General features: G+C 50.3%; 1 long non-coding RNA gene across 1 annotated transcript; it reads left to right on the plus strand.

The window, feature by feature from the left end:
• The first annotated feature begins 759 nt into the window (after positions 1-759).
• Positions 760-11,064, plus strand: LOC136019877 (uncharacterized). Its single transcript, XR_010615101.1, has 2 exons — positions 760-835; positions 8,747-11,064. It is a non-coding gene; the product is annotated as an uncharacterized LOC136019877 (long non-coding RNA).
• Positions 11,065-11,376: the final 312 nt, after the last annotated feature.

The following is an 11,376-nucleotide window of genomic DNA, read 5'->3' on the forward strand; positions in this document are numbered from 1 at the left end:
TCTTCTGGAAGTGTGTGTGCAGGGATGAAAGGCTCCGTATTAAGTTGCCAATGTGATCACGTGCTGCCGGGACGTGGCTGTAGCTAAGCAGCACCACCCCCACTGCCACTTTTTGGCTGGTGACTCCTCTGCTGGCTGCTCCTTGGAGTGCCCCAAAAGGAAGGAGCAACCAGCCACAGCACCCCAGGAAGGGGCAGAGCCAGCTCTGCGCAGCCCCGGGCACCACCCCACTAAAGGCTTTGGTACTCGATGCCCAGCTTGCGGGGGTGACAGCACGAAGCTGTCCAGTCTGCAGATGCCCCCAGCACTTGAGAGTGCTCAAGGCCAGGTTGGACAGAGGGGCTTGGAACGACCTGCTCTAGTGGAAGGTGTCCCTGCCCGTGACAGGGGTTGGAGCTGGAGGAGATTTAAGGTCCCTTCTACCCGAACCACTCCGGCGTTCTAAGACCGTGCTCCACACCCCAAGGGGTGGCAGCGCCGAGCTCGGGCCAGCACCACCGCTCCCGCTCCCGAAGACAACGGGCCCCGAGGCTGCTGGAGCAGAAGGGGAACCGCCGCGGGTTCCGGCCGGGGCAGGGAGCGCCGCGCCTCAGCCCCGCGGCACGAACGGGTCCGGTGCCTCCGGAGGAACCCAGCGGTTACGGCCCAACGGCCGCTCCGGGCATCCCCGCGCGCAGACCGCAGCCGAGGCGGAGGAACAGCAAAGAGGCGGGGCGGGGCGGGGCGGGGCGGGGCGGGGCGGGGCTTGCGGCTCCGCCCGAGCTGGGCGCCGGCAGCGCGGAACCGTGGCCCGGCCCGGCCCGTGCCCGGCGCAGTGCACGTGCGCCGCCCGCAGGTGAGCACGGAGCCGCGCGCCTCGAGATGGAAACACCCCCTGGGCAGTGGCGACGCGTGCCAGAGCGGCCCCGAGCGGAGACACCGCGGTCGGCTCTCTGTGGTACACGTGCGACGCTCTGGCCGCAGGCGTTCCTCTCTGTGGTAGAAGGGGCGCTCTAGCTGCCTTTCCATGGTACATGTGCGGTGCTCTGGCCACAGGCCTGCGTCTTTATGGTACCAGAGGTGCTATAGCCGGGCTCGCAGCCGCCGCGGGGGCCGGAGCTCGGGGCCCGGCGTCGTAGTAGCTCGTCCCGCGCTTTGCGCCGCTCGAGACCGGCGGGACCCGCTCCGCAGGCTCCGGCGTCCCGCGGACGCTGCGCAGACGCTCCTGAGCCCCGTGTCCGCTCCAGTGGCGCCGGGACCGAGTCCGGGAGGAGCCGCGGAGCGCCCCTGGGACCGCTGCAGCCGCCCGGGCCCCGCCGCGGCCTCACTCCACCTCTCCCCGCCGCAGCGCAGGTAACGGCCATGCCCCGGGCGCACGCGGGGGTCGAGGCTTCAGCCCCTGCCGGGGAGGGACCGGAGCTTTCGGCCGCGGCAGTTCCGGCAGAGCCCGGGCGCTCCCGCCCGCAGCAAAGACAACCCCTGCGGGGCAGGGCCGGGCCGGGCCGGGCCGGGCGGGGGCAGTGGCCGCGAGCAGGAGCGAGCTGCGGGAGGTGTCCGGGGGAGGTGCCCCGAGAGCCGGCTCCTAGCGGGACACGGAACGACGCGGAGGTTGCTCGCCTTCGGTTGTGCGCACGAAGACTTCGCTGGAGGCAGCGGAGAAGCTCCGAGCAGGAGGCGTATAGGCGGGGAATGTTATAACTAGCTGCAGGAACTTATTAGTCTCCACCTCTTGGCGTCTATGCACTGCTCTCCAGTGACTGTGGGCAGGGGTCTTGAGGATGGACTAAGCAGTCTTCCTCGCGGTGTACTTTTCACCTTTGGCACGGTTGGATGCCCCAGTAATCACAAAACTAGCTGAAAGCAGCCATATCTGTAATTCTTCTGATAGCTGGAAAAGATTTGGGAGAGTGTGACCTTCCTGCAAAATTTATTGCAGGATGGGCAGATAAGGAGTATCCCAAGCTAGCAGATGTTTGGGAGGCACTGTCTCTAAACTAACTGATAAGTAGAAGGATGGTGTGAAATCATTCATTCATGTTCAGTGGGGCCACTAAATTCCACAGACTTACAACACAAACATTGTTCTTTATTTTCGACCTAAGTTAGGCTAAAAGTACGTTAACCCTATGTTTTTCAGGCACTAGCTTTTCTTATACCAAGCTCCCCCCCCCCCCCCCTTTTCTTTTACCTTTATAAATTGTTTTTCTATGTGACTCCCTTTTGCTCAAGAGTTCTGGCCATTTTCAGCTTCTTGTCTAATCTTGTGTCTTTAGCGACCTTTGGGAACTCACAGCGGTTATAGCCACATAGCAACGGCTATGATTTGTGAAAGCCAATACGTTGATGTGCTTATTACACTCTTCCCCTCGCAGCCTGTCTCTTGGCCTCCCTCTCAAGGGAATTCCTCAGCTCACAACACATTGGAGTGTTTCCTCCTGCTCGTGGGGGATCTGAGCCTGCTCCTGGCTTTCATCCACTGCCTGGTGGGCTCTGGGGCAGGATAAAGGTGATAAAAGCATAAAGGTAAGGGGAAGAGCTGGCTGTTCCCAGACCTGATTCCTGGTGGGAGAGCTGTTGCCTTCATGGTCAACCAGAGCCAGAATGTAAAGCCTCTGGGGTTGCTGCAGCTCCTCTCAGGTTTAGGATCTCTTGGGAAGCTTTCATTCGAGGCTTCTCTGTGTGCTGTCGGTGGTGTCTGTTTCCAGCAACGACAGCAGAGGAGCAGGAGGTCTCAGTGATGAGGTTCAGTATCTGGGTCACTCACCATTGCCTCTGTGTGTTCTCTGGTGAGTTTTGATACTGGCAGAAGATGAGATGAAAGGAACATGTGCAGAAAGATGGAAGCAGGGCTGAGCTGCCCCGGGCAGAGGCCACTTGCGAAAGGGATTTGGAGGTGAGCTCTGGGTCCTGTGTTGAGGACACCAGGCGTGGGCAAACAAGGTGGCTGCTCTTTTCCTTTCCCTGTTGGGGTTTCTTGATAGCAAAACCTGGGCAGAGCCTCCTCTCCTGTGCATCCTAAAGAACAGGCTGATGCTTTGTGAGTCGTAGTGCTTGGTTCAAGGACTTAAGTCCTTTCTTTATGATGCGTATTGGCTTTGGAACTTAGCCAAGTCCTGCTTTTCCCTAGCTGTGGCTTTTCTTCATTTGCTTGAGCTTGCACATCAGAAGTGGAGAGTTCCTTTTCCTGTACTGAATTTTCAGTGTGTGTGCGCTGGAAAGTGTTCTTCCAGGACTGAGCGTTGGCTGTTCTACAAAACCTCATCTTCTGCCTGGCTGGAGACCACCAAAGGGACGAACAAGTGCTGTGGTGTATCTTCAGGTGCCTGGTAACTCTGGCTTGGGCTGTGTCAGCTCTCTGGTGCCCCAGTTCCTCAGTCTGTAGCGAGAATCCGGGAGTCTTTCAGGGTGTTGCAGCTCAGTCAGCATCTCTAAGGAGTTTCGTGGGCTTCACAGCAGTGTTTGGTCTCTTCTCACAAAGGAACAAGTGACAGGACATGAGGAAACAGCTTCAGTTTGCACCAGGGCAGGTTTAGACTGGAGATGAGGAGCAGTTTGTTCACTGAAGGGGTTGTCAAGCGTGGAACAGGCTGCCCAGGGCAGTGGTGGAGTCACCATCCCTGCAGGGGTTGAACAGATGTGTAGACGTGGCGCTTGGGGACGGGGTTTAGCGGTGGCCTCGGCAGCGCCGGGTTAATGTTGGACTCGATGATCTCAAAGGTCCATGTCTGTGACGTGGTGGCTGATTCCTGCAGCTGCCAGGAGCCGGGGTTGCATTTTGGTGGCTGCAGATCTGGCACTTCCAAGTTGGAATCTTTGTGCAGTGCTGAAGCTGCTGGTGACTTGAGGCCAGGAACCTCGTGAGCCTTTGCTGAAGGGGCACGTCCCCACCTCAGACCGTGTTCTGTTAGGAAACTGTTTCCAGGCTTTTCCCCCAGAGCTGCCTCTGGTTTAGTTTGTTCCTGCCCGGCGAGTTGTTGTCTGAGAGCATGGAATAGCTGATTTTATTGTTAGTGTTAGAAAAAGGGGCGAATTTTTTACGATAACTATATAAATAGTAGAAATGATTATATTTGAACAATTTATAAATCAATAGTGTGGCTTTGGAAATACTGTAATTTTGCAGTATTGTTTGTAGTTTCGTACCATAGTTATTCAGTAGCCAATGTTAACAATGGTAGGCTTGGTGGCAAGAGCCAACATAACCATATATGGTGAAGGGTATATGGGTGGATTTAAGAAAGTATTGTGAAAGTCTGTCGAAGCAGAAATTATGGACACACCAAGGGTAGTCAAGTGAGAATAAGAGAATGCTGGCGTCCACACAATGGTTGGTGTATATGCAAAGAGCAGAAAGGTGCTGCACATGTATTAGTTAATGATGTAATCCGTGTTGCATGTGTATTAGTGACCAAATTTTTAGTGTATAAATTGCGAACACGATGTGACGAGGTCGAAGCCAGATTTGGGCGAGTGCCCCTGGTTTCCCAGCGCTGCAATAAAGCACCTCATATAACCATTCCGGTGGTTATGTATTTATTCTTATGCTAACATTAGTGCCAACTTCGAGAGCTCTGCAATCTTCAGCCCTGGAGTGGAGAAGCAGGTTGGGCAGCCATAGCTGCAGTGTTGAGAGAGCATGGCGGAAAATCACAAGTCTTCGATAAGCAAAGCTCGCCGAGTCTGTGTCTCCCCAGTGGTGCCACATTTCTGTGCATTTGAGACCAAAGTGCTGTTAAATCCTGCTGGGTTGAGAGCTGCCCTCCAGGAATGGATAACCAGGACAGGGTGCTCTGTGTGGCTTCACATCTTAATGCTTGGAAGGTTTTGCCCTTGCATTGAGGAGCTGTTACAGATCTCCCTCTGAGAAATGGTCCCATGATCTCCAGGCTAAGATTTAACCCTGGCTGGATTCTCTTCCGTGCTGGTGGTGTCCTTCAGAAGCAGCAGAGATCCCCCTCATCCTCCTCCTCAGTGTTTTGATGCTCTTCTAGAACTGACCTAATGCCTGGATTCCTCCACTCCCTGTGCCTCTACCCAGGGTCACTTTTCTCTCTGTCCCATAGCTCTGTAGTTCTGCCCAGGAATGGGGTATTCAAAGTGGGGAGGCCAGAGAGAGGCCGAAACCTGCAGCAGATGAGGCTTTGGCAGCACGTTGTGGTCCCTTCTGGAATTGCTTTGTTGTGGTCCCTTCTGGAATTGCTTTGCCTGATAAATCCTGGGTGCTCATTGGTTTCCCAGGACTGTTTTCTGCTGGGAGTCACAAAGCAGGAGACGCCCTGTGTCTGCTGCTGCTGCAGCTGCTGCATTGGATGGGCTGAGGTTGGTTAGAAATCTCCCCGAGCCCCTGACGGTTCCTTGCTGTCCGTGAGTGATGGGCAGGAGCTGGGGGCAGGCAGGGCTCACGTGCAGCTCCAGCCTCCCTCCCGGTCCTCTCCTGCCCTTATCCCAGAAACGGGGGGAGGCCAACAAGAGAGAAGAGGCTGAAAATGGGCCTCCCAGCCCTCTTCGGCCTTTCCTTTGATCCCACCCACTTCTCCCCTCCTCAGTGCATGAGCTCTCTCTCACCTCTTGTGTCCATCAGTGATGACTGTGGGGATGCGTCCAGCTTTCCCAGAGTGCTGCCAGTGCCTGGCATGGGGATGTGGGGCTGGGCAGCAGCAGCAACTCCTGCGTGTGTGTCCCTGTGTGTGTGTCACCAGTGTCACCAGTTCTGTCCCGTCTCTCCCAGCAGCTCAGGCTATGGTGCTCCGGCTGTGTGGCAGCTCCAGCCCGGCCTTGCTGTGGCTGCCCGGTGACACCAGGCCCGTCCTCGCTGCTGCCACTCGCTGCCACCACACGGTGCCGGAGTCCCTCAAGTGTGCCTGGCAGTTACACCGCGGCCAGCTCGGTATGTGCTGGCTCCTGTGTCCCTGCTCCCAGCCAGTCCTGACCCTGGTCCCTGGAAGTGATTTCAGTTACCTGTGTTCTTCTGAAATGGTTTCCCCAGGACCTCTTTGGTCTGGTCTGGCGTCTGTCTGCTGAGGCCAGTTAGATGTTGGTACTTGGGTTGATACGCGGATTGACTCCACAACTCGTTAAAGTTGTAAAGTAGGTATGCTTTATTCAGCGCTGGGGTGCATGGGGATCGTTCCTCCAAAGCATGCACACCCAGGGTCGTTTTTCCTTTACATTTATTCCCTTAAGGCATACATATGCATTAGATTACTGATACGCCTATACGTATTTAGTATGTGTCCCCGCTTCGTATTATAATGAGCTAGAAGGTCCTTTGCGCCTGCGCAGTGCCCCCTCTGGTCATGGGCAGGGGTCTCAAGATGAAGTAAATGAGTCTTCCTCCTGTGGGCAGGGATCCTCAAGATGAAGTAAACGAGTCTTCCTCTTCTTAAACTTTTCACCTTTTAATCTTCGCGCATGGCTTTAGGGTTTAGTCGGTACCTCATCCATAAATCATCAGCTTCTCCCCCTTATCAATAGACCCAGACATTCGCATTTCCTTGTCAATAGTTGCTTATCAGTAGAATCAGGCCTCTGTCTCCTCCCCTTATCAGTAGTTTGTGCCTTGTTCTGTTTAGTAAGCATGATAGGTGTTTACAACAGACAATACTTTTGTTTAAGCAAGGAATTCTTCTAACTCTCTTATACAATCCCCTGTATTGTTCCCATGTACATTTATTAACCCTGTATCACTGCAGGACGCAGTGGGCGTCTTGTACAAAAGGTTTTGCATTTTATCGGTGTATACGCACAAGAAGCAGAGGGCATCTCGTGGTTGGGGTCCTGCAAGAAAGATTTTGGTTTTACCCATATACAATCTGTCGTGGTTTAAAACGATCCACACAGCTCATCCACTCGCCCCTCCCCCCCCGACCCTCCCCACTCCCGGTGGGATAGGGAGGAGAATCAGGAGAATGTAACTCCCACGGGTTGAGATAAGAACAGCCCAGCAACCAAGGTACAACACAAATCACTACTGCTACCACCAATGATAATATTGATAAGAGAAAATAACAAGAGAATACGATACTACCGCCGAACGAGTTCGACCCCCCCGAAGAGAGAGAGTGCCCTTCCGGGTAACTCCCAGTTACCTCCCTGGGCATGACGTGCTGTGGTACGGAATACCTCTTTGGCTAGTTTGGGTCAGGTGTCCTGTCTCTGCTTCCTCTCGGCCTCCCCTCGTCCCCAGCACAGCATGAGACTCACAAAGTCCTTGGCCAGAATAAACATTACTTAACAACAGTTAAAACCAATCGGTGTTATCAGCTGTCTGCCCAGGCTGGAAGTCAAAACACAGAGCTTGAACCAGTTACTAAGAAGGAGCAAAACGGCTCCTGGTAAACCCAGGACACAATCGCAAGAAGCAGAGGGCATCTTGTGGTTGAGGTCCTGCAAGACGAGGTGGGCGTCTTGTAGAAAAGGTTTTGGATTTTACTGGTATTTGACTTACGTTGTGGCTTGTTATAGTTATGATTTTGGTCTTGTGATTTTGGTATTGGTGACAGACTGTTATAAATGTATTATTAATTGTTATCTCTGTTTCAAGTGTTGTAACTGTGGAGTGTCTATTTTGTGGCTCATTATAGTGATGATTTTGGTCTTGTGATTTTGGTATCGGTGGCAGGTTGTTATAACTGTTGTTAGTTTGATACAATTTTAGTCTCTGTCTCAAGTGTTGTAACTGTGTGGAGTGTGTCTGTGGGATCCCGTGTGTGTGTGTGTGTGTGTGAGAACGTGAGATTGATAATGGGAAATCAGCAGAGGGGAGAGATCTTGAAAAAGAGTCCTTTAGGGTGCATTTTGGCACGTTTGAAAGAACTGGGAGGGTTTCCTGGGGGCTCGGTAAATGAGAAAACGTTGATAAAAATATTGTAACGGATGGTGGCCTTTGTATAGTTTGGAAGATCAGGAAAAATATCCTAAAAATGGAACTTGGAATTATGATACATTGTTGCAATTAATGTTGTTTTGAGGTGGCAAGGAAAATGGGATAAGTAATGTATGCAGATATGTTTTTCACTTTAAGAAACGACCCCAAGTGACAGACGGAATGTGAAATTAATATACCTCTGCCAGATCCCTTAATTTTGGCTTTGGAAAAGGGCAGGGAAAAACTGAAAGCTAAGCTGGAGAGATGTTGTTCAGATTGTGATACTGGGGAAAGATGCTAAGGAAAACCAAGAGGGCAAGGAGGGGAGCTCGGGCAGTTCCTGTGTTTGAGCGTGGGATGAGTGCTGGGGAGGCAGAGGTGGAGGGATGTCGGGCGGAGGTGGGGGAGTGGGTTCGTCTCCTATGAGACCAGATCTGTGTGTGCTGTGGGGAGTTTGGACGTTGGAAGAGAGATTGCCCTGGGGGGAGTGCCATGGGGTGGCTCCGGTGGCTGAATTGGAACTAGACTGATGGGGACCTGGGGAATCTACCCTAGCAGATCCACCTGTTAAATTAAAACTAGGGACTAGAGGAAATAAAGTGGAATTTTAGTGGATACAGGAGCAACTTATGCGGCATTAAATCAGAGGGAAAAGAATTTGTTACAGATTTGGGAGCTACTGGTCACCAAGAAAAAGAGGAAAAAAAAAAAAAAGGAGGCGTTCTTTCTGAAACCCTTAAACTACAAATTGGGAAAACAAATGGGAAAGCATAAATTTTATGCATGCTAAATTCTCCGAAATGTTTAGGATGAGACGCAACATTTAAAGAAGGCAAAATGGAATTAAGAGTTAAAAATGATCAATTAAATGCAGTTTTGAGTTTCTCTTTAATTCAACAGAAAAGCAAACAGGAGGACCTCCCTGAAATAGAAGAAATCCTTAATCAGGTATATCTGGGAGTATGGGCGTGTGAAGTTCCAGGTAAGGCGAAAAATGCTTTGCCTGTTGAAGTAGGAATAAAAAGGGTGGTGGGGGCTGCCCAATTAGAATAAAACAATATCCCCCTAAAATTGCAGGGAAAGGGAATTAAAAATCATTGATAAATTTTAAAATATAAATTATTAATTGAATGTGAATTGGAATATAATACTCCTGTCTTGCCGGTAAAGAAATAAAGTTGCAGATTGGTTCAAGATCTCAGAGCAATCGACAAATTTGTAGAGGATATTAATTCAGTAATAGCTAATCCGTATACCTTATTGACTAAATTGAATAATAATCAGAAATGGTTTGCCGTCTTGGATTTAAAGGACTCTTTGTTTACCATTGGCCAAAGAAAACCAGAATTTATTTGCTTTTGAATGGGAAAATCCTGACACAGTAAGGAAAACCCGATTAACTTGGACAGTATTACCTCAAAGGTTTAAAAACAGTCCAGCGAGTTTTCAAAATCAGCACTGGCACTAGAATCATGGAAACCACCCACTCAGACGGGGACTCTGTTACAAGATGTGGATGACCTATTAATTGCCATAGAAACAAAGGAAGAACGTGTCCAGTGAATGGTGGGATTATTGAGTTTTCTGGGACTGAGTGGTTATTGGGTATCCAGACAAAAGGCCCAACTAATCCAAACCTGAGTTTCCTACCTAGGATATGAAATAACAGGAGAACAGAGAGAACTTGGAACTGCTCGAAAAGAAGCCATTTGTCAAACTCCACGACCATCGACCACCAAGTTGCTCCAGACATTCCTGGTAATGACTGGACGATGCAGGCTTTGGATGCATGATTCTAGTGTTCTGGTAAGACCCCTATGTGAACTGTTAAAAGAAACCCCTCTCTCTTTGGAATGGACTGTTTCAGCAGAGGAGGGCTTTAGAAATTTAAAAGACAAAGCTAATGAGAACTGCAGCTCTGTGTCTGGATGTGACTGAATCCTTTTGGCTATATTCCTATGAAGAGCAGTGAATAGCTTTGGTGGTCCTTACTCAGAAACCCAGGACCCTATAAGAGGGCAGTGGTGTATTTTTCAAAACAGCTGGATGAAGCGAGCAAAGGATGGCCTGGATGCCTAAGGGCTGTGGCAGCAGTTGTCATGAATACTGAAGAGGCTCACAAATTTACCTTGGGACAAAAGGTTACTGTGCTAGTGTCCCATGTTGTATCAGCAGTCCTGGAACAGAAAGAAGCCCACCGGTTATCTCCGTCATGTTTTTTTAAAATACCAGGCCACCCTTGTGGAACACAATGATATAGAAATCGTGGTCACTAATGTTGTCAATCCAGCATCCTTTTGCAGGAACAACCAACAGGAACTATTAACACACAACTGCTTGGCCACTATAGAGACTGTGTATTCAAGCTGACCTGATTTGAAAGAAACCTCTGGAACATACTGAACGAGAGCCCTGGAACTGGCTAAAGACAAAAGGATAAATATTTGGACTGATTCTAAATATGCATTTGGCATGGTCCGTGCGCATGGTGCCACCTGGAAAGAACGAGGACTTTTGAACACGAAACAGATTAAACATGCTACAGAAATTCTACGACTACTGGAAGCTGTTCAGCTACCTGAGGAAGGAGCTATTATGTGTTGAGAGAAGGAGGCACAAAAGCACAATGTAATCAGTTCTAAGTAAGGTTAAGTTTGATGGCTTTGTAATGGAAAATAACTGCGGTGCTTGAAGGTAGCCGACATAGTTTCAGGACCTTAGGACCTTAGTACAAAAAGTGTATGGAAAGCAGAATAGAAAAACCTTACCTGGGGATGGGGAGTATCTGGGACTAGCAGATGCCCAGGATGGGAGCAGTTAAACTAACTGATAAGTAGGAGGACAGGCTGATTGTTATGTTTGTGGTGTTAATGAACCCATTAAGCTGGTGTAAACATCTACTGGGCAGTATCACAAGTCTAGCAGATGTCCAGGATGGGAGCAGTTAAACTAACTGATAAGTAGAAGGACGGGATGATTGCTATGTCTGTGATGTTAATTAAGCTGGTGCTTCAAAGACTGCCAGGAGTTATGAGGATTGTTGGGAGAAGTAAAGGACCCTTAAAAACCACCATCACAGTTTTTGTATGCTTGTGGGAAACTTTTCAGAAAATGATGTAATTCATGTGCAGCCTCATATATAAGGATGGCCTGTATAGCAATACGGGGACTATCCCCCGTATCTCCCGGCGCCGCAATAAAGAATACCTGCTTGTCAACTTGAAACTCTGTTGGTGAGTTTGTTCCTGGAGTTTTCTCCGAACCAAGGCAAAGGTACCATTGTTATCTTTGATTGCTGGCTGTTTCCAGGCTGAAAGTAAAAGGAAGGGACTTCACTCTTTCCAGTTTGTCCTTCCCCAAAACTGGGTGTTTTTTGAGACCTCCAGCTTTCCCTGAGCAGGGAAAATCCTATGGAGCCATAGAGGTGTCCAGGGGTTGTTCTGCCCACCCTGAGCTGCAAGTCTGCATCATGAGAGAGAAAGATAACTGGTGCTGGCTCCCAGCTCCTTCCTGGGCCCTGCAGAGGTTTG

The sequence above is a fragment of the Lathamus discolor genome, chromosome 10 (assembly GCF_037157495.1).
Source record: "Lathamus discolor isolate bLatDis1 chromosome 10, bLatDis1.hap1, whole genome shotgun sequence".
NCBI lineage: Eukaryota > Metazoa > Chordata > Aves > Psittaciformes > Psittacidae > Lathamus > Lathamus discolor.